The sequence below is a fragment of the Athene cunicularia genome (genome assembly GCF_003259725.1).
Source record: "Athene cunicularia isolate RWA chromosome 4 unlocalized genomic scaffold, athCun1 chr4_part1, whole genome shotgun sequence".
Taxonomy (NCBI): domain Eukaryota; kingdom Metazoa; phylum Chordata; class Aves; order Strigiformes; family Strigidae; genus Athene; species Athene cunicularia.
In genome coordinates, this window is record NW_020799098.1 from 36,329,455 (window position 1) to 36,354,240 (window position 24,786).

At 36.0% G+C, this 24,786-nt stretch overlaps 1 protein-coding gene across 1 annotated transcript in view; it reads right to left on the reverse strand.

Annotated features, from left to right (window-relative positions):
* The window catches only part of TENM3 (teneurin transmembrane protein 3), an 829,296-nt gene extending 807,988 nt beyond the window's left edge, over window positions 1–21,308 (reverse strand). The window contains exon 1 of the mRNA XM_026846573.1: window positions 21,146–21,308. The gene's annotated coding sequence lies outside the window, so the exon portion shown is untranslated. The remainder of the gene's footprint in view (window positions 1–21,145) is intronic.
* Between the last annotated feature and the right edge of the window lie 3,478 nt (window positions 21,309–24,786).

Below are 24,786 nucleotides of genomic sequence, written 5' to 3' on the forward strand. Positions count from 1 at the left end.
CCCCCCCCCCTTTTAAAAGTTTCAATACTTATCAAACACTATGAATTTGATAGAAATTTTTATTTGTGGTTAACTTATTCCTGGAAAATTTGGCAGTCTTACACTTTGTGTGTTACACAATACTTCAAAGCATCTGATGCTGGAAATATATGTCAGAAATAGACTCTTGGATTTTTAACCGTGGAGTTAATTCAGTATTTCACTTGACGTTTAAATCTGATCTATAGATCAGTATAACCATTAAAATACAGTAAGTAAAACCTGCTTTGAGGACTGATGATGGGGGAAATACTCTGGTCTGTGATGTAAATACACACAAAATCACACACAGACTCATTCAGGTTGGAAAAGACCCTTGGGATCATTGAATCCAACCATCAGACCTACTCTACAAAGTTCTCCCCTACACCACATCCCCCAACATCTCATCCAAACGACCCTTAAACACATCCAGGGATGGTGACTCCACCACCTCCCTGTGCAGCCTATTCCACTGTCTGACCACTCTTTCTGTGAAAATTTTTTTCCTAATGTCCAGTCTGAACCTCCCCTGTTGCAGTTTAAAGCCATTCCCCCTTGTTCTGTCACTAATCATCTGTGAGAAGAGACCAGCACCAACCTCTCTAAGGTGTCCTTTCAGGTAGTTGTAGAGAGTGATGATGTCTCCCTGTACCCTTCTCCTCCTCAAACTAAACAGTCCCAGCTCCTTCAATCGCTCCTCACAGGATTTGTTCTCCAGGCCCTTCACCAGCTTCGTTGCCCCCCTCTGCACTTGCTCCAGCACCTCGATATCTCTCTCATATTGAGGTGCCCAAAACTAGACACAATACTCCAGATGTGGCCTCACCAGAGCAGAGTACAGGGGGACTATCCCCTCCCTACTTCTGCTGGTCACACTATTTATAATACAGGCCAGGATGCCATTGGCTTTCTTGGCCACCTGGGCACACTGCCGGCTCATGTTCAGCTGCCTGTCAATTAGAACCCCCAGATCCTTCTCTTCCAGACAGCTCCAGCCACACCTCCCCAAGCCTGTAGCCATGCATGGGGCTGTTGTGCCCCAAGTGCAGGACCTGGCATCTGTCCTTGTTGAAGCTCATCCTGTTAATGCTGGCCCACCAATCCAATCTATCCAAGTCTCTCTGTAGAGCCTCCCTATCTTCATGCAGATCAACACTCCCGCTTAACTTGGTGTCATCTGTGAACTTACTGATGATACACTCTATGTCCTTATCAAGATCATCAATAAAGATGTTGAACAGAAATGGTCCCAACACCAAGCCCTGAGGAACAAACACCACTTGTGACCAGCCACCAGCTGGATTTAACTCCACTGACCACCACTCTCTGGGACCGTCCATCCAGCCAGTGCTTGACCCAGCAGACTGTTTGCTCATCCAGGCCCTGAGCAGCCAGGTTTTCTATGAGAATTCTATGGGGAACTGTGTCGAATGCTTTTAGAAAATCCAAGTAGACAATATCTACAGCTTTTCCCTCGTCCAACAGGTAATTTTTTCATAGAAGGAGATCAGGTTTTTCAGGTAGGACCTGCCTTTCATAAACCCATGCTGACTAGGTCTGATCCCCTGGCTGTCCATTATATGGCTTTTAATGGCACCCGAGATGACCTGCTCCATGACCTTCCCTGGCATCGAGGTCAGACAGACAGGTCTACCGTTTCCCAGATCCCCCTTCCTGCCTCTCTTGTAGATGGGTGTCACATTTGCCACCCTCAAGCCCAATGGGTTTTTTAAAAACTTTGGAGACTGTAAACTGACCCCCAGAAAGATGGAGGGCTAAGCAAATTCTAGTAATGTAAGGGGAGTACCTATACTTGTTCTGTCTACAAAGAGGTAATAAGATTTTCTCAATACCCTTATTAGAAGTGGATTAAGACATTATTCTCTTTCGTTAAAGAGACATATAATCTTATCAACAACTGTATCGCACTGGCACAAAGGAATAATCAATAGGAAATGAAGACAGATCATGCTGCAATCTTTTCTGAAGAAGTATTATCTATATATCACTTCACACTGTAGTTATCAATACACTAGCATTGGTAGTCTAGCAGTTTTTACCATAGCAATTTCCATTAAGACATTTCCCATGACCTGTGCTGTGTGCTATCCACAAAGTAATAAGAGGCAGACTGTTTTCCTAATCCTCAGTTTCTCTAAAATGATGAAGACAAGAAGTTATATAAGATTTTGAGATGAAACATTCATGTGAGAGAATTCTGAATATGCAAACACCTTGAAGACTAATAGTTTCAGGTAGCTTTCTGTGGCATGACTGTCCCTTTTTAAAATTACGATTCCAAGTAGCATCACTTGCAGTGAACTGGACGAGTTCTTCATACTCTCTAGTTAAGTAAAGACTCAGAGCTGGACTTATCAAAAACTCTAATTTTTCTAGACACTTCAGGAAGTGCATAACATTTAGCAATATATGAAACGAGCTTCAGGTGGCTGTATGGCAAATGTCAAACATGAGAAAGTTCATGGGAATGCCACTGCTTCTGCTTGAATTGCAGCCAAGTGGACCTTTCATAAGAAGACAGTGAGTGATTTTGATGGTGTTCTTTTACCACCAGACGTCTTTGAGAGGGGACTGGCAGTTTCTTGGGTCTTTCAGCTTCTGATGAAAAAAGACTGTTCTAAGGTCATGTCCTTGTTATAACATCTAATTTTTGGAGATTTGTTTCCAGAGAAGAAGTGTGAAACTTAAGAAAGAATACAGGCAAGTTAACTTCCTTCAGTACATGAAAGTCAGAATTCTCTTTAGGCAAAAGCTTTGGATGGATCTTACCACTCATCCTCATGGAAAACACTGCAAAGGAATTAACTGTAAGAGCTTGAATCTCAGATATTCTTGTTGCAGAGGAGAGATCATAAAGACTGTTTTCACAGATAAATGTAGAAGACAGAATTCAAAAGATACAAAAGACTGTCACATAAGAAGATAAAGGACATGAATTGTTCGTTTCTGACAATAGACCAACAGTTAGTACCCTAGCATGTTTTGCAGGGATTTCTGATGTGAAAACTAAGCGATGGAAGATCATGCAGAGTGAGAGCTGCAAAGCAACCTCCCTTGTGGAAGCAAGGGGGTTCCTGAACTTCAGTTTAAGAATTTAGATTCTTGTATTTTAAATAAGTATTCAGCATGAATCACCTTTTGTAAATATACATAGGATTGTTATCATAAAACTCCTCTTATCTCTTAAGGGACTTGATTCTATAGTCTCTAAATACAGTTACGATTGTATGTGTACTGAAGTGTATGTTGTAAGAAGGGTTTCTGAGAGAGAGAGTTAGAAGATGATACGTCCAGAAATTGGACTGTATACCTATGGGCTATAGTACACAAAGCCTGTTTGTTAAATTTGTTAGGCTTCCACAGGTGGTGAAATTTTGACTGACAAACTGAAAACATGAAGAACACTTGAAAAAGAGAATATAATGGTGTTTGCTATAAGAAGGGAGAAGGTAGAGTTCTCCAGTGTACTTTTATATCTTTTTTTAATTGGAGACAGAGTTTGTAGCGCTGATAGCACAGGTGCCAGGGGACACTTGCCACTAACCCTTAGTTATTGAACATAGGGATTCTGATTGCTTTGTCTGGGCAGAATTTATATAAGGAGAGCTATAGCCCATACAGATATAATCCAAGGGGAAATGAATCTTCTTGGTGGGAGCACAACAGAAGTTCTTCAGGTAGAGACTGTTGCCAAACACAGACCTGTTGGGTGTTAAATGGGTGTTTAACATGAAAAAGGAGACTTTTTACACAGAATAGCATGTTCTGAGGAAGTGTCTTCTCAGGGCAACTGCTACCACTACTGACCACACCGTGGTGTCAAAGGCATCAACTATACCCTGAAGTGGCAGTGTCCTAGAGACAAGCTTACTTTAAAGTAGAAGAAAATCAAGGTGTCTCTTAAAAAACTGGTGGGGTGAGATCTGAAAATAACTTTTTTGGAATAGTAACTTTTTTTTTTTTTTTTTTCTCCTGTAATTATAAAACCCATTTCCAATGTGGCATTGAAATTAATCAAATTTACCTGAAATAGAAAGTACATTGGAAAAACATCAATTTGTTTATATCCCCTGAAAGAAATAGATCAATTTACTTCTTCCTGTAGCAGGAACTCACTGTAGACAATGAAGAAAGAAAAGGCATGTATTTTCTCACAGCTTAGTCTATCTATTCTATTAGATATAGCCCCACAAGAAGCTGGGCTTTACAAAATGACCCATGCAGGGTCCAGGAAGGCACTGATATTTCTATCTTCAGAGTAATGGCCTTATCTATAAAGGAAAAAGAAGTGGTAGACAATATCCATTAACAGGTGAGATGATTCCAAGCAAAACTTAAGGGAGGTTCAATTCTTCTGTTCCTGTAAGGGCTTATAGTTTTCCTCTGTTTGAGACCTGAGATCCACAGCACTGATAGTCCGCTCTTCTCTAAGACATACATACAGTTAGGGGAGTGGAAAAGCTTAGGGAATGAGTCCCTCAACTCCATTTCTACATCAAATGTGTTCAAATGGTTTAGCAGCTGATGAGCAAGCAGCATGCTCATAAGTAACGAAGGAGTCTGAAAGAGGTGCCAGGGTACTCAGTGAATCAGCACTGCTGAATTTTTAGATCATGCATCCTGACATAAAAATGATAAATATATGTGCATGCATGCAGTGGGAATACAACTTGTAGCCTGTAGGGTTTTCTTATGAAATTTCTTTTGCAGGAATTTTGTGGTCTCGGAAGAACAACAAGGGTGTACTGCTACTAAAGGAGGCTGAGTTTAACACCTGATGTTGTTTCTTTCCACGTGCCAGTAACTTAACTGAAAAGTTTTTTGTGGCTTTTGAAGTGGTTCAGATGCCAACATCTCTTCATGTCCTGTTCTAAGGATAGCATAACAGAGTTAAGAGAATGGGTCAAGAGATACTATTAGTTTCCCTGATTACTTCAAAGAAACTGGAGCAGGTTTGGGGGGGAGGGCTTCAAAGAGTCAAACAGCTTCAAAGGCATGTGTATGAAGCTAGAAATTCAGTTTGGTTTAAAAGCAAAGATAGTAAAAGAAATGTGCAAGACTCAGAAGGAAAAGTGGGTAGCTAATGCAGAATCATGAATGTGCTACAAAGAAACAGTGGACTACAGCAGACTTCAAGAATGTCAAGGAAAAAAGTCTCTGATCTGCCCAATGAGAGGAATTAAGATGAAACTGGAGTTCTGTTCACTATGTGGACAGTGTGCAAAGGGACATGGCTTCGAAATGTTCCTGCATGAGTACAGCTTACAAAAAACTCCATGACATGACTAGGATACTTCTACCCAGAGTCCAGCATAAGCAAAGAAAAGAATTGCAAAATTTTAGGTGATTTGTCATCACACTTGTTTCCTTCAGGAGAGCTATTTCCATGTTTTGTCTTAACCAATTACATTTTTAAAAACATCCTTCCAAATGTCTGATTTTGTTCAAGATTTCCTTTCTTTCCTACACATACCACATCAACAGTTTGTCATAATAACACTTAGCAAATCATAATTGTAAGTTAAATTGCAAAGACTATACAGATATTTTTTTCACAACATTATGCATATCTGCGTGTTTCTGGAAGCAACAAGTTTTTAGGATCACATTATAAAACAAATACACATGGCTGAGAAATTAGCTAACCTTTTCAAAATGAGCTAAAACTTCCATTAAGCAGGCTGTAAAAAAAAAAAAAACCCACAACAAAACAAGCAAGCAAAGATTATGTACAGCAGATACCAACTACAGATATCAAAATGCCATAACTGTTTTATGGTGTACATACAAAGATGTTCTAGGAAAGCAAGTGTTTGTAATGACTAATATGTTCTTAATTACACTTTTAACACAGTTAAAATGTTTTTAAAAATTATATAAAAGCAATATCTGTACTACATTCTGAAGTATTAATATAGCTCATTCAAAAAAATAAAGCTCATTTTAAACGGAAGGCACACAGGGGACTGGGCTGAACCAGATCTGTGTTGCAGTGTGCATCTGGCATTTTGGAGCACAAGTTGATGAGTAGAGTTGTGAAAAGCATGATGAAGTTGACACAAAACCCAAGACCGATGACAATGGTATGACAAGGAATTCATTAAATCCTTTCTTTTGCCTCAGGTTGAGTTCTGAAAGCACTTATTACAACAGGGAATATCAAACAATGCATATGTTAGTACAAAAAGCAATACATATTAATTGTCATTTTTTTGCATTACTGATGTGGGTTGTTTTAATAAAAATTATCCTTGTTACTACACAGTGAAAGCACAGTGAACCTAAGCAACTTCCTCAAGGTTGCAAGCAACTTCTTTGCAGGAAAAATGCAACATAGACAGAATTACTTCTAAGGAAAGTGATACTAAGAGCCTGCTCTTAGTGTCAAAGAATTCTAATGTATTACCACTAAACTATGACTTCATAAAATAAGGATTAAAAAAAGAGGTAGCTTACTTTTATTTGAAATTGTATCAGTCACATGTTTAAAGAGATTTTAGTAATTTAAAAGGTATAATTCAGAGCTGTTCTTTGATTAGAGAAGAGTTATGTAGAAGGTATTAGGGAAAATCAGAAAAAGATGCAGAAACATTACAACTGGTACTATGAGACATGGAATGTCTCTGAAAAAAAAAAAGGGTGATACACAAATTGTGCCTAAAGCTGCCTGAAAAACTAATATTTTTTTATCTGGTGAATGTTAGTATCTCCTGAAGGTAATTTTCCAACTATATTTGGATTTAATACCTGTTCAGACATTATTATTAAGAGTGCAAAGATTTTAGCAGGGTGATTCCTTTTTGTTCCCTGTTAAACATTTTAGGTTTTATTTTGTATTGACTCTCTGAATTGCAGTAATGGTAAAATTGCTCAGTTTCTGATGCTCTTGCTAGTTAAAAAACTCTTGTACTGCAGGGTAGAACTACATCAATAAAGTATGTATACTTGCTCACCTTCATTTAATAGGGTTCAGTTTGGTGCATACATATTAATTCCTACAGCTCTTGAAATTACCAAAGCAAAACCTGTCTCTGGTTCTTCAAACAATGTTTGCTCTAATTCTGTAGCAGCTCCATTAAAAGTGTAGTTGTGAGCTTCTACTAAGTCTGTCTGCATACATTCTTATGAATGTTAAATCTAGAATCCAAACAGCAGTAACTGTAGAAATACTCCTCCTCACTGACATCACAGACTTTCACTCCTTAATGCTCTTACCTTGAAAGAAACTGAGTGCCCTGAAGTCAGATGATAAAGGAACTGCTCAGTGCTCAGTCCATTTCTATCCCATGTAATTAACTACAGGCTTTTGGGCACACAGCATTTTTCAGAGCTGACACAGAAAAGAAAACTTTAGGTATGGATGTAAATGGCTGAGTTTAACTTAAGTATCATAATTAATTAGAAGATTTGAGAGAAGTTAGTAGTGGTACTACAGAGAGAAACACTGACGAGGCATAGATGTGGTTCCTCTAGGACAGCAACAGACTGGCAATTTTGTTTGTAGAAGTCTGTAAGGAAGGGGAAATATATATTGTGTGTTAGGATCAACCAAATATCCACACCTGTGACTGTTAGTGTATGGTAAAGTAATGAATTACAGTTCCCATTGTTGTGATATGAAAATTCTTGGTCCATCAAGAAGATAAAATGAAAAGTCATAGAAGTGCTTGTTTTGTGAATGCATTTTCCATTGGTAATGGCTAAGTAAATTGCACCTCTCTACACACCTCTCTCTTTCTAATGAGGTGGTTGTAATTTCTGTGTTGTTTTTATCACAAGGTGCAATGTTTGAATTTCTTTTCAATGAAAAAAAAATAGTATAATAAAGAACTTATCTTCTAAGGGTTAAAAGAACTCCTGTCTGTAATGTGTGTATTATTAGTACTTCAGTTGGTATTTGAAGGTGTCACATGTCAATGATAAAAAATCTCTGCCCAAAAGGCTCACAAATTAGAGACACAATAGTGATATGTGATAACAGCTTCATTTGAGAACTTCTCATTGATCCCTTGGGTCCACTGCTACCTCATGAAAATGAGGGTACCTTCTTCTTGTAATGTTCCAGGGGCTGCTTTTTGGAAAGGTATGGAAATAATGAGTGAACAATCTATGTGTTCCTAGAGAAAATGAACAAAAGAATTATCTTTATTTCTCTACATGAAGAAACTGTATTTGTCCATGGATATTCTGATGCCCAAACACTAGAGAGGCCTCATGTAGCCTTCCTCTTCACACGTCTGCTGGTCAGGCAACAAGATAAAAACTGGTATAAAATGAAATGATGTTCTATGGAAACTGAATGGTTTAGGTACTTATATTTAGGTATTACAGCTTATACCACAGTATTTCTAAAAGCACTCAAGGAACATAATTCACATATAGCATAAAGGAAACTGAGTCTTGCAAAGGTTATATAATTTACAAAGGACATCATCAGCAGAGAAAGCCTGAACTATTTCTCTTCACTCATAAGGGGAACCTAATCTATTCTTTCATTTCTGAATTGAAGGTCAGCTGAGATTCTGATCAGTTTGGAATCATACATTAGATGCAGATTATTTAGTATTACTCAATATGATTTAGATGTACTTAAAATGTTGGTTTTTTTTCCTTAATAATCAAAAACCCCTGTGATTCTATCCACAAGATTATGGTCAAACTATAAACACAACAAAAATATAGTCGCTGTGTGCCTCATCTCTCCCTCCCTGCTCTTTATCCATTAATAAAGTAAAAATCAAAGATCATTCTGTATCTGAGAGCAGCAGCAACAGCCAACTGAGTCAAAAGAAAGCTCCATTGGGCTGGATGGTGGGTGGAGAAAGGCTACATGTAGGTTCTCTCCACAGAGTCAAATTTTATTCTGACAGAAAAGAGTTGAAAAAATCCAAAGCCATTTTATCTTTCTTTTGTTCACCCTGAGAGACTACAGTTCTCTGCTAAATACATTACAGTCTGTTCCTTGCTATAAATAATATAAATGCTTTTTTTTAAAAAAAAAAAAAAAAAAAAAATTAGGCTAGAAGACTGTTAGGCTAGAAAAAAAAGAGTAAATTATAGTATTTGGAAAAGATTCAAAGTAACTTACAGAGTTAAATATATCTGTGCTTACACCGCTGTTGCCAAAGAAATAATTTATAGATGCAAATATGGAAAGATGTATCATTTAGTTTTTAGTCATGAAGTAATGTTGTTTTAATGACAAGTAGAAGACATTACCTGGTAACTAGGTAAAAGCAGGACATATGACCAAACATATATAGAAAAATATCACTATAAAGCTGATGATATAGATCTCAAGTTATTTCTGCTGAAAGTAAATTAGTGGACCTTGTCACATGAAATGCACTGATTATTTTACTGTTACTTTGACAGTGCATATGTCTCCTGAAAAGTAATTTCCCAAATCTGTACTGTGTAGTGGGATAGATCACTGCTTCAGAAAATCTGTACCATCAGAAGCACAAAATTGCCTTCTTCCTATTTCTATAGTGGTCAGAAACTGTCAGTGCTTTTAAAACAAAGTAATTAAAGCCAAAAGAAAAAAAGAAGTGAAGAAAGAAGAAGAAGCAGGGAAGGTAGAGAAAACAAGAATTATTTTTCTGAACAGCATGGCAAAGGTACCTTCTGAGTTGTAAGACGCAGTACATTAGATTTGCCCAATGGAAATGTCTCTGCGCTTGAATACTTTGAATTTTGATCCTTGTTCTCTCCTTTCTACCTAAGTTCTGTAGCAAAACGGCTGCAGTTTGATTCATTTGCTGAATACAATCATATCTGAAGATCTACATGTCAGAGATAAACATTATAAGTTTTCAGCATTTGGCATAATTTTAACCAGTTTTGACCTCTATCAGCTACTTCAACATCCACAGTGAGTTCTGAAAATTTTAAAAAGATCATTATTTTATGAAACAGAGAAATTGCATTTTCAAATTACACTACTATACAAATAATGTATGAGAATTTCCCAGCTATGCTTTACACAGTATTATCTGCCAATTCACAGTATTGTTAAGAATACTGAGGAACTGTAATTTTGTAATCAAGGAATGTTCACACATATTAAAAGGTGATCACTGTATAAATTATGCGTCACAAGCATCTGTAAGTGACTACTGTGAATTTTAGTAGCAACTGAACATGGCTGTGCTGTCCTAAAAGGTATAAATATAATGTATAAGTTCTCACACAGGGTGAATGCCATTCACATATGAGGTCTGTTTGCCAGGTCTAAGTGATGTGCCAGTGTTGTGAGATCAGAGGAAACTAGAGTATCTCTAACCCCAGCTAACAGCAGCTGAAGTTTCCTTCTGGACTATGACAGCTAGCGATACATTAAACCCCACTATTCTGGACTGACATTTCCTGAAGGGCTGCAGCAGCATGGGATGCAGCTTGGAAAACCTTAGGGATTACTCTAGCCTTTATTAGATAACCAGCAGAGGTCTATAGCACATATTGAAGAAGGATGTACCCCAAAGTGTACCCCACACACTGTAAGACTGTTAACCACATTTTAAATTGAACTGGTTGAAAGTATGATCTTTAACATTTAATGAACATTTCTAAACACAGTTTCTCTGGATAATTCAGAAGTGTCACCTCCCTAAGAAATGGCAACTCAACAGACAAAATCTTGATGGAACACTGCAAAATAATTTTGTCAGCAGACAAGAAGGTAATTCCAAAATATGAGAGTGCTATTATTATTATTATTATTATTATTATTATTATTATTATTATTATCCAAAATGCTTATTTAATATAATAGAAGTTAGGATTAATCAACTTTCCAAAATCAAAGATCAATCAATCAAAAACATTCCTGACCTTGCTTGTGAATTGAAATTGCTGTATAAGGGTAAGTATGAAGCAGTGGATTTCCACTGGAGATATAAACTCAATACATTCTGCACTGCTGGCAAAGCACTGGGTGTGTTCCCTTCCAGCAAAAAGAAATGGCTTAATTCCAGAGGTATTTTGAACAGTTTTGTAATTCCATAAATATTATGAAATATTTATAGATAGCAAACATGGGAATACAACCTAAGGTTTTTCATGAGGTCGGAGCAGCAAACGTACCGTAGATAGTTTGAAATATCCTTTTATACCTTCTGGAAACTAGTTCCATAATGTTCCTGAAAGAGTACCATAGTTTGAGTCCATAGTTGAAGAGAAGAGGACAGGAATGAAAAAGGGTAATCAATGTTCCAAGTTTTAATCTTCTACTTAAAAATATGTTCACAACTATAAACTGGTCTTCTCTAGATTACATAACTGTAAATCCAAATTAAATAGATAATGAAATTTTTTTCAAAATCATATAAAGCAGATTTTATGCAATTTCGTTAAATAATGTAATTTCATTACATAAAATGTTTGGTTTATTTTACAATAATAATGATGTCAGTTATGTAAACAGCTCAAAATGCTCTTAATCTATTTCTCCAGTATATTTGTTAATGCATGTACATACTTACTTTTAAAACTGAGATTAATTTATAGTAATAGTGTTTAATCCACAATGGTATGTAAGTATCCATACTGATAATTGCCTGTCTATACACATTCCCAAAGATACCATTAATATTATGAGGAAGCACTGTAAAATATTGAAGAAGACTTCGCAACAGCTATCAGAATTGTGTGGCATAGCCAAAATGAAAAAAAAAAACCACATTTAGTTAGGTTAATGCAATGTTAAAAGAAAAGTCCTTCAAGCCCAGTCAATGATGAGAGTAGGCACTTTTAACAGCCAATAGATGAAAGAATGCACTTTAAAACAGGCCTTGGACAATTGCACCTTGACATTGAAACTACACTGCACAAAACTGTGTTTCTAATGGTTGCATTTTACTTGTTCCCTTTGCAGCGACAAATTAATAAGCAGAAGTAAATGACAGGCCAAACATGGATTGAAAATAAGGGAACAATTTACACCACAATAAAACACGATAGACAAGAAAGCAAGGAGTAGTTGCCTTGCAGCAGTACGGTACGCCGATGACAGAGTTGCAGCTCAGAGACACTCCACAAATGACACTGGCCCACCTGCTATATGTCATTTTGCATCAATTCCACAATCATTTGAATACAATGGAATGCTCATCACGTTTATGTAAAATGCATGACAGAAGTCCCTCTACTTAAATTGCATATTACCATGAGTAGGAATAAGGTAGGTGTCTTTTTTTTCCCCAGTTTGTATAAAAACAAACCAGCTAGAAATCCTATACTTAAGTTACTTAACATTGTTTATTTTGTAAGATTTCTGAATATTGGAGCAGAAAATGGAAATATGGGAAAATGGTATTCCCAAGTCTGCGAGTAGCTTTTTTCAGGCCATGAAAACTTATTCAGGTTTGAAATTATCAAGTTATTGGCTTCACTATAATGAGGCAATAAAACAGGACAAAGAAAGGCTAAGATTAATACCTTTTAAATGGATAACAAAAAATAATCCCTGTTTTACCCTGTGCATATCAAGGGCACATCCTATCAGGGGATCTTGGGCCTGTAGGGCCAAAAAATATTGAAGTTGGGAAAGAATCATTTCTAAAAGATTAAGCCAAAAAACCCTGACTGTCTTCTTCCATTATGGTTAGGTTTTGCAGTATGCAATTTTTTCATAAATCTTAAAAGTTTCTCAGATCTAATGAATGAAAATAAATTGAGAGGAAAACTTCCAATTTTTGAAGAAGGAGTATGTATCCTAGAAGAAGAATATAAAAAGGTCTCAATGTTATTTCTCTCTGTCTCTCTCAAAGTCAGTATCAGGGACTTCTGTCATTTCTGATCACAAAGAAGAAGGAGGGTAACAGAGGGTGGTGTACAACACTGTGCCATACACAGCTACTACTGCTGCAACTGATCTGAAATCAGTGGCTGCCCTATTTTACACCATTTGAGGGAAAAAAAATAGCTTAATAAAATTAAAATGAATAGTGCTGTCTTTCTATATTCCTACTGTACTATATCTGTATATTATACAATTATTGCCCTATGGTTGGAAATATTTTCATACCATTCCAGACAGAGGACAGAAGGTCCTCTCAGTTTTGAAGTGTAGAGATATCAATGCTGAATTTGCTGTCTGGGAAGTAGCAGGGATCCCTGACAATTCCTTACACAACAGCACCTCACTCTTATATACAAGAGAATCCTACTATTGAATATTAGTGTTACCTTCTATATTCTATTTTCTGCTATAATTTTAAATAATAGTAATGCAAAAATCCACATCTCATCTCTCTGTGAAAACCAGACAACAATCATTCTTTCAGATGTGTTTAGACTAATTTGTTCAATTCTGTGAAACGCAACATTTTTGCTCTTCTCATAAAAGATTTTACTTTATAGTAAAGACCTAGCCATTTTGGTATTTAAAAACAATAGAGAGTTTGGAAGTGCTTTCACATCCCATGCTTCACATGCATTTTTAATAACCATTTGTTATTACTGTTCTGTAATATGGAAATCCATATTATTGTTAATATTGCACAAATTCACAGCTAATCACATTATAGTACCAAAGGAACAATTATAGTATGTGAATGTGTATAAAGATTAATATACATATCCTAATAAATCTCAGCTGACCCATTAATGTATAATGGACCCAAAGGAGGCCTCATATCCTTAGTATATAAATGGCACATTTTTTTCCCCTCCACTCCCTTCCTCATTTTGTTTTATATGTACAAACTGCCATAAAAAGGAAAATTAAGCCATACAAAACCACTCTCAAACATCAAGAGGCTAATCAAAAGCACAAACCACTTTCTTTTGTTATTATACTACAAGAATCACGCTAATATTTGACATGCATGTACAATGAGCTTTTTTTTTAAATCTTCCTTTTGAGAATAAGGCTTCTGCAGTGGCGGACAAACATCCATACCACATGTGCTCTGCAATGAGTAGCTATTACAGGTGGGTTAAGGGAGGAACTTTCAGTTTTAATTGTAAATTAGAATGGCTGTTTCTTGGTTTAGGGCACACCTTCAGCTGTTTCAATTAAATCTCCTGTAGTTTAAAATGAAAGAAAAAAAGAGACAAATGATGATTTTTGTTATGTAAGATATGCTTTACAATATCACTACATAGTGACAACTCCTTGTCCTCCTGTCACATCCTGTCCCTTAGACCATGCTGCAGAAAAGCAATTTTCTGCCTCAAAAGCACTCTATTTTTTAAAAGTTTGTCTCTGGGCAATTTTCAGGTCTACTAGAGCTGCACAACTGTATACAGATGAGAAAGACCCAAAATAGGGCAATTTATTTGATTCCTCCTCTTCAAAACATTTAGCTGAGATTGCATATCCAACAGAGAAACCCTAACAAGAATATTCAGAGATGACCTGCAGTGACACACATTTTTTTTTCACAAAAATTTGCATTGAACATCTTCTCCAGACTCCTTAGATAGTCTAGATTTGACTTTTGTTTAATATGACCTTTAACACAAATATTTCCCAGGATATTAACAGCTAATTTCTTTTTAAAAGGAGATTGTAAGAACCAGGCAGCTGAACAAAACACGGATTTTTTTCAGAGGAAGAATATTTTTTTGGGGGTGGTGGTTTGGTTTGTTTGTTTGTTTGTTTAATATGTGCATTCATTTGAATCCAGTTTCTCTCTTGTTAGAGAGTAAAGAACCACTTGGATGGGAAAATACATCCTTCCAGTGTTCAGCTCCTAGTAACTTAGCATTTATCAATGCCTGAAGCTAGTTTGACCTCAGTATTCTCTTGGTACAGTTTTGCCCTAACACAGTAAGGGCATTTCACAACAGAGCAAAGGCCTCGCCTTTATAACCAACCATGTCTTGAAAATTACTTTACCTGTATGAAAGTTTTTAAGGAATTAGGATAGCTTCAGGATTTGGACCTCAGTTTGCTATGAATGTAACATTCACTAATGTATCATATGAGTTAAAAAAGCCAACTTGATAACACTTTTGAAACTTTTCAAGAAGGTAGGTGAATTTTCTAATCTGAAAACAAATCAACCATAGGCTCCTCAGTGTCTAAAATCGTGTTTGAACTGAATATATACAATTTTGAAAAATTTAAACCAGAGTGACAGCTCATTTACCCCTAAAGACCTAAATATCTCAATTTTGTTTTTCTATTGTTGTCTTTTCAGTTGAAGGCTAAATATATTTATTTTCAGAATTTCATGCTGTCATGGAAATCAATCATGTCTTAAAAATCATTATTAATATTGGCACCAGAAAATAATAAGGTATAAAGGATACCTATGACCATAGATGTTTCTGATTAGTAGATCAGATCCCACCAGCTGACGCATGAATTTTCTTTGGCAATACCTTTATGAATGCATTTTGCATTTTTCTGTGCCTGGCATGTGAGGATATTTAAAAATGAACTGGAAAGGAAATATCCATTTTCTATTTTTTTTAAGGTATAGAAATGTATCATTCTCCATTACAGAAGTATATTCACCCTATTAGCCTAATTAACTAGATTAACCTTTGTGCCAAAAATACTACCATACTGCCAGGGTAGCACCTACAAGATCACGCCCTTGGCCCTGAAGACAGAATCTGAGTCCTGTTATGTCTGTCTGAATTTGCCTTTTATACTGGTCCACAAAGTCAGCACATATACACACAAACAGGATTGCAGTGGAGATAAGAAAATCAGCAGAATGGAGAAGTGGACTTGAAGGCTAATCAGATTTTCAGATATACTTAAATTCATGTTTTAAATGAGTGAAGTAACTTCTTGGCACATGTTTCTATGGACACACGAGGGAAAATGATGTTTATGATTTAGTCCATTATGTCCACAAGCGTTAATGTTGCTTTAGCACACACTACAGTCAATTCCTCAGCTGGAACTGGAAAATGTGGTAAGAAATAGCGTAACAGACACAGAAATTAATCAAACTGAAAATCATGAAAACTTTGAAAGTGGCTGAAATGGGACACTAAAAGAAAAATATAATTCTTTTAAACTATCTTTATCTCTCATGTCTGCTTTAGACTGCTTGAATATTTAGCTGTGCAAGAACCTAATTAACGTACATCTTGCTGGCTGGCAAACCTTCAATTTGGTTGTTGGTTGCTGTCAGTTGGTCACAGCTCGCTGACGATTGAAAAGTGTAAGTGCAGACTGATGCTCTATTCATTTTAGTTTCCTTAACAATAATGCAATGGCTATGTCAATCAGAAGTTACCATGAATAAAAGCAACAAACTGGCAATGAAAACTAAAAAATCTCCTTGGCCTTAAATTCCTCCTTTTTACCTGATTAATTGTATTCTATTTGTCTGTATATTTGTGCTGTTTTGGTATGGTTTACTAGCATACATTCGAAGTCAGGATAACATCATTTAAGCCAAGGAATCACAGGAGCTACTTCACAGGAAATCTGACTGTTGGCAGTGAACTTTTACAAAATACGTGGTAAGTTTGTTTATCTAAGTCTTACATAGTTAAGGATGCAGAATGACTTTAAAACATACTTTTGCAAAGCAATCTGAAAAGATTACACAAAAAAGCTGCATACATGACAGAAGGAGATGGACTACTGAAGAAGAAATGCTGTCCCTGACATCCCAACTGGATTCATGTGAAGCAAAGTATAATGTAGGTTACATAAAATATCTTTTTTTCCCCCCCTATCAGTAGAAATTTTAAAAAAATTGAAAAAATATTAACTGCTTTCAAATGCTTGTATCTGTAACATATAAACCCAAATAAAACATAAATTCTATTTTATGTGAAGTTTCAGAAACTTTTATTAAGTCAACATCTTTCTTACAAGAAATTAAGTTCTTAAGCTGAAAGGTGTTTTTCCAATGAGTATTCAGGAAAAAATGCAGGAACAGTCCTTAAAACTGAGACTGAGGCCTCCTTTCTTCTCTGTAGAGACTGTAGTAACCATGAGGCTAAAGTTTTGCTTTTTCTGATACTTCTAGTCCCTTTCATTTTCTAGTTTCCCAACATTAGTGATGAATACAGGAGACTTCTGTAAGAATGATGATTAGACTGTGTGTCTAGATAGAGCTCATTCAGAACCTTATTTCCCTCACGATCCTCATGATGTGAAGGCCTGTGCTTGCAGCCAGAGGCAGATTGACATAGAAAGGGCCAGAAATCTACGATTATGAATGGTCAGTGAGCTACAGTTTAAGCTTAGCTATGAATATGGGCACCTTTAACCTTGTGAAGGTTCTCACAGTTACTCTACTTCTAGTTAGCTGCAAGTCCTGCTCTGACAAAGAGATTTGTGGCACATCTCTTATCCCCACACTTTCTACTGACCAGTAGACCTGGCACCTTTCAGCATCTTATGCTGAAACATGTCACTTAGTTCACAGCCCTTAACATAGAGTTGGATTTTTGCTATTTTCATTTTTGTGATTTTCATATGAATATTTTGATTACTTAGAATTATCTATGAATTTATTTGAGATCTGAACATTAAATGTAAACAATCGCTGCCTAGTGTTCTCTACTCATTGGTTAATTAGACTTATGCATTAACAGGTGAGATGATTTAGCAAAAACTGTAAAATCTCAAGTTAACATATGTAATTTGCTTTTATATATTTTCTAAATTAAAATCTTAGGTGGGGGGAATTGTTTTATCTACTATTCGAATAAACCGAAGATCAAATAAAGATTTAAGAGGCATAAGCGTGGTTCATGAAAATTTGCTTTCTAATTAAGAAAAACATTTGTGGAAATCTTTCTGATTGAACTGTCTCTTACTCCCAATGGCAGCATGGGGATCCCAGTTACTTCTTGGATCTCTTTTAATGCCTGTGCACTTTAGCCTTACTTAAGGCTAAAATCCCAGACTGTATGTGTGTCCCTATCTCTCTCCACTTAGTAATTTTTCAGCTGGGTGATTGTCAAGTGTTAATCAAATCAGAAAAAAAAAGCAATTCTTAAGGCTAATTAAGACCCTACAAGTTTCAGGGATGGAGATCCAAATTAATATCCCCAGGGAGAGGAATGTGTGTAGAATTCAGGCATTCTGAAAGGAGCTGGCTGGGCTACTCAGCATTCATGGAGCTGCAGACTAAGCACAGCTCTTCTGTCTCTCAGCCAGAGAGGGTAATAGGAGACAAGAGGAATAGGGAAATTGGGGTTGCAGTTGAAATTGGTGATCTTACAGTACAAAGAAAACAAGATTTCCAAAGGAAAGCTTGCTTTATTAGTCTAGCTCCTGAAGCAGTGTTTCTGCTAGTTGGCAGTTTGTGCGACTTCTTTACTTAAAACCAAGAGTGCAGTGATTCCAGTTTCGTCAGATTCATAAGAGTTTGGGCACAAGATAATTAAATGAATATGAAGAAAATGATTATAGTTACAAAGAAAAATGTATATTCTTTTATACTAAAGTCCTTTACATAGGGGAGAGCAACACTGTTTAAGATTGATGATAGTTTATACTTCTGGAAGTTAATGCAGTGTGCACAATCAATTGATATTTGAACCAAGCTGCAAGGAAGTGTCCTCATAAAGCCTTTGTATGTAGTTCAGAGCTACATGCTTCAAAAGGGTAAACTTGCCTTTAAAGCTTTCTGTGTTAGAGCTTACACTGGATTTTTCACCAAACTCCTGAAAAATATTTGAGGCTTAAAAAAAAACCCCAATAAAACAATCAGAGGTAGTTTAATCCCACTCTGACACAATATGTTAGAAGCAATAATGTGTTCAATCCTTTCTTCTTTGCAAGGGGGAAGATTTATAATATCTATTATATTTATTTATCAATTTATATTCCTCTCAATTTTCTCAAATTAAGTCCCTGTACTCTGTAAAATGTCAGACTTGAACAAAATATCAAATACATGCAAAATGCAATGGAAGCAACATATTACTGAATCTAGAACATCTAGCAGATTACACTGAAGTACACGGTTCTATCAAAGAGAAATTAAATCAGGAAAACATAATAGCACAAATTATTGGCATGCTTTGTCTCTTCTTTCTAATGCTGGATGTAGGCAAAAGTAAAAAAAAGCCACAATTTTTTTGTTACCAGAAATACACTGAGAAATGGAAACAGTTATATTTGATCATCTCTGGTCACATCCTAAATTCTACAAGGCTGCTACACGCTCTTAGTGAGGACAGAGCAGTTGCTGTGGTCCCAACAGAGCTCATGATCATCCAGTTACCTGTTATTAGTATTCCAGATGCTCTTGCAAGATTTCAAAAATGTCATTATAACTTAAAATCATGAGTTGTGATCTGTATGCCTATAATTGGCATCTTGTATGCAAAACAAAAAATTCTGAGTCTTCAACTGTTGGACTGTCTACAGTTCTGTCATATCCATTTTAAAGGAAAGCAGCTACATGTGCAAAATATCATAATATGATCAAACAGCAATTTATTTCATACAGCTACCGTAAAGCTATACGGCATCCTCCAAAGACATAAAAATGAGTTGGCAGACTACTTTAGAATGGAAACACAGTTAAGAAAGCTTTTTTCGAAAGATGAATGCCTCGAAACTCTACCCTCCCCTCATGTTTTAAATGGTGTGCATCACACATTACTGAAATAAATGTAGTACGTGGTTATGACTAACGTGATATTACTAGATGAAAAGCTTCAGAAAATGTATTCATCCAATACATTTACTTATTCCTTCATTTTCTGAAATCATTATTACAATGATCCCAGACCATAATGAAGACAATTCAGTTCTAAGAGATTCACACAAATCCTCCAAACCAAGCCTGATACTGATTTACACCCCCAAATTAGTAAGACCACAGAAAGAAAGAAAGAACATTGATAAAGTACAGCATTTATACAATCCTGCTAATTTTTTGCCCTCTTCCTTCTTTTCTCTGCTTTGTTCGCTGATTACTAGTAGCTAAAGAAATCAGTGACGATCCTAACACATAGCTGAGGAACTTCTAAATGGCACCACTGCTCATTCTTTAAGCAAGAAATACATAACCTACATATACCAGCCTTTCTATTTTGCTGGAAGTGCTCCTTTGATGAAAGGCATTCTTATGTTAGGCTGGTGCCATGATAGCATTCCTATTAATATTTCTTTTGAAGCTTCTCTGGTCCTTTAAACTGAAATACTTTAAGTATACATATGGTTAAGAAAAATAGTTTAAAAAAAATCAAACATTGCTTATCATATAGTCGTAAATGATACATCACAGTTGTCTGACTGTAGTCTGAATAGGAGATAATTGCAATAATGTAGTTAATACTGAATGGCATCCATCTAAGTGACTCTTTATGTCAATGTCTATAGATTAAGTACGTGTAATCCTTAAATAATTTCCAGCCTTCAATTCTGCACATATTTACAGCTTCCAAACTGTTCTGAGCCAGGTTAAATATTTTTTCTATCTGAGTATGTACTTTGTAATGTTTTGTGTTATGATACTGTAAAAATTCCTGATCCATGGGTGGCTATTTTACTATCTACACATCTATTTTCAACACCAAAAATCCTTTAGGCATACTGGATGTCTCAAGCAGGATAAATCAGCTGAGATAGCCTCAAATGACCTGAGAACTTTTCAGTACTGAACTATGTATTTTAGACACCCTTGTGGAACCACTACAGTTTACTACATCATCCCTGAACTGCCCTGTGGGCATCAGAATTTCTGCAGTGATGTGATTTCACCCTAGGCATGCTTCCCAAACCGGAAGGGTCTCAGAACACAGCCTTTAGCTATCTTCCTTAATTCCTACATTTGGGAAAGTTACATCTTGCCATATTTGGGGGGTTATGATAAATTGATACCATTCCAGACCATTTAGACAACAGAAAGTAACAGGAAGAGAGGGTAGATACTTACTTGCTGTCAGCAATTATTTCTCTCTCTAAAAGAGTATTTTGAAAGATTGTTTCATAAAGCTTGAATAGGTAGCACATGCTAGTGTTCTATAAATGCTTCTAAGTCTATAGAAATAAGAATTGTTAAATAATTCTAGTTATTATTCAAAAGAAAAAACAAACACCTACATATGTGGGGGTTTTTTTGTGCTTTGAAAAAAATGGAAACCCCTCAGGTCAACACAGCTTTTGGAAACAAGTTTCTGTGCACCAAGGAACTGTTTTCCCCATGTGGTCACTCACCAATATTTATAAGGGAAGGTCACTTTGAATGCCACCAGCAGATGAAAAAACAGGAGGGAAGGAGGGTTTTTCTGTCTTCACTGAGCTGGCTGATTCTGCCAAAGTGATAGCCGACATTGACATTACACAAGGGAAAGGTTGTTGTAGTCTCACAGTCCCAGCTCTGCTGCAGAAACAAAACAAAACATAAACAGAAAGAAAAAAAAATCATATGTGCATACTTTTCAAATAAAATTAATGCCAAAACCTTAAAACTCTGATCTCTGGAATATAAATAACACTTTAATCTGGGCTTTGAAACAGCTATCTCAAATCTACTTTAAAAATAAGATTTAAAAAGACCCCTAAGAAACTGAACGCCCTTCTGTAAAATTAATCGATCACTTTGAGGGTTTAGTGGAAGGAAATGGCCATAAACATCTTATGTACTCAGCTGGTGGTAGAACACAGACAGAAATGACAATTCTGTTAAAAATAAGGAAAAGCTGAGATTTGAAGTGAAGATTGCATGCAGAATACATGGCAGGGAATGACAGGAAATTTTATAGGTGAATGTGGCCTACGGAAAATTTAAGGGAAAGGTGAAGGATTAATAAGGGATTCCTATTTATTTTATTTATTTATTTACTTATCTATCTATCTATCTATCTATCTATCTATCTATCTATCTATCTATCTATCTATTTATCTATTTATTTATTTATTTATTTAATTTTCCTAGCATCTGTGTGAATTATTACCTATATGCCTGATACGTCCTAAAAGAAAAAACTGTGATGAATAAATAAACAGCTCTAGAAATCTTCAATAGGGTCCTTTACCTTGCAGGGAATATTATCATTGGCTTTTGATACAATTTCTGCTGCAGGGAAAGACTTTCAAAGCTCAGAATGCTGAAGTATTGCCAGGCACTCAAAGACCCCCTGCTGTGCACGTCAAACTAAGAAATCTCTCTGAACTTGTCGAATTAAAAGTCATCTCTCTCTCTCTGCAACCCCTGCATGAGCTGGGAAGCTCTGTCCTCATTTTTTTTCAGGCTTTCCATGATAAACAAATGAGGCCTAAAGCATCTTTATTCTTTTCAGGCACATAATTAAAATTCTTTCAAAAATGTAATTGAAGGCAATGAATTTCAAAAGGAGGTTCTAGTTAACAATGTCGCTAGAACAGTTTCAGTAGGCCATATTGCTTTCCCATTCAATTTTGTTTCAAAAGTAAAAGCAAAACAGCTTGTTAAGATCCTGGGTAAGTGCCTTTTTAAAATTTATTTTGTTTGTACATCAAGAGGTTGTTCCAAACTTAAACATCTCAGCAGGATTTATGCTTTCTGGAATGTTGTAAGACTTAATTACTGAAACAGCAAAGAGGTGTATACTATTAAAATATGAACAAAGCAAAAAGTATTATTGGTTTCTTAAAATCATTATTTATATGTCCCCTAAAAAATTAAAGAATATATTTATTGAAGAATTTGTATATTCTTAGCAAACCGTTTTCATTTATCCAAACCATTGTAAATATTCACAACCTTGAATTTTTTTTTCAATCTGATAATGCATAGAATGGTAATTTTCTGTGATCACTATTGCTGTAAAACATTGCAATGATTACTTCTAATAGGTATTTTTGATGTTGCCAAGAGAAAGAGCAAGTGCTGATATAATGAATAATTTCAAATTAATATCAAAGGAATGAAAGACTATCTCTTTGGATTCCAATAACAGGGATTATCACACAACATTAACTAAAAGGCAATAGAAGACGAGACAGTGTTTCAGAAAGTCATCTGTAAGGTGACTTCCTAGAGAACTCAATATCTAAACCCAATGGTTTTTAATATCTCTTTTAGGGTGACTTTCACTATCTGTCTCTACTGAAAGCAAAAAGCTTGTTTTCACCTGTTTTTTTCCATGCCATTTTTAAACTGGTTCTTCTGGATATAAATGACCATATGAAATGTATTTTTGTATGGTCTGTCCTAGCGAGACTGGAGATTGAGATGTTTTAAGGAGAGCTATTTATGATACCTGTATCATTAAAAAAATAAAGGTGTAACAAGGCAGCACTACTCCCACAACATATGGCTAGCAACTCTGCTTCTGATAGTTATGATGCCTCTGGAAGTCCTGAGAGAACATAGTTACCACAGTGTTTTTCATTCTTTGGGGTGCAAGGGGAAGCACGGCATGTATTCTGCATAGGTCAACAATTGTTCTGACTGGTAGAGAGGTACAAAGAGGATCCAATTAGCTCCACTGGAAAAGGCAATGCAACGTAGATCTAGGAGGAGCACACTAAGGATCTGACTACATTATGCAGTAATAGCTCTGCAAGTCAGATGTTCTTTCTTTCCCAGGTTCTTTTTTTTTTTTTTTTTTTTTTTTCCTAACTAAAAACTTGTGCAGCATAGGGTGCAGCCCATTCCAGAGGTCATGATGAACAGACAATAGAGAGAATAGTGCACCAAGTTTGACCCTCTATTTTCTGCACTTATTTTGCATTACCTCAGCAGGCTTTAAATGCTCAGATTCTCACATGCTTTCATCTCATACCCAGAACATGCCACATACATCTTCACTTTATTGTGCCCACGCAATTTTCAAATTCTGCACAGAACTCACCCATTACACTCTAATCTGAACAAAACTGATAACAAATAATGATCATATCTTAGATCCAGCAAGACACCATATTGGCATAAGAGCAGCAGGACCTAAGGCTACATACATCATATGTTTCTACCAGCATGCAGTCTACCATTACAAACAACCAAAAGAATAAGGCAGTTCCTACTACACCTTCTGTATCCTCATTGGGAAAAACTGAACTCTCCTTAGCTTTCCCTTCAAACACACAAGGGTGATTTATGAAAGTGTATTTATCATCTTTACTTTTGTGTAGAGTATCTTAATGTGCGATGCAATCAACAAAAACCACAGGCATAATCAACAAAACCCATAAATCAACAAAACCTATAAAACAAACATAGGCAAATTAGTATTTTCAAACTTCATTTCTTCTATAAAACGGACTAAACGGAAGCACTGTGACTATAAAAGGTAACTAACTCATCTTTCACCATCATTTGCTCATAGAATGTGAAGGACATTGAACAAAAAAGTTGTAACAAAGAAACTGTATCTGATATTTTAAGAAAAAAAAAGTGCAGCCTAGATGAGTATTTAATGTGTGTTTGCAGAATGAGTAAAGGTTTCTTTAAGTTCACTGAGCACTCACTGTAAAGTTTAGGGAAGATCAGTAGCTTAGAAAAAAGAGGCTACTGAAATATGAGTCACATCTATGAAAAAAGTGATCAAAGTCTACTTGGCTGCCAGAGTGTCTCCAGTTTATTCCACTGCAGAACATATATTACTTGATTGAAGGGTGTGTGGATATAAGGCACCCAGGTCTCTGTCTACTGTCACTGGGACTGAAATTCTCATCTGTTATGTCTGACTTCCTTCATTGATTTCTTTCTCCTAAGAAGCAGCAGGTGAAGTAATTTTTATAACATTTGGGAACACATTTACGATAGAATAAATTCATATTAATTCCGTTCTCCCCTCCAAGCTAAAAATATTTTAAGAGCTGTGATACAGTCAAAATTATCCAGTTTGTTTCCACTTATATGCTGATACTAT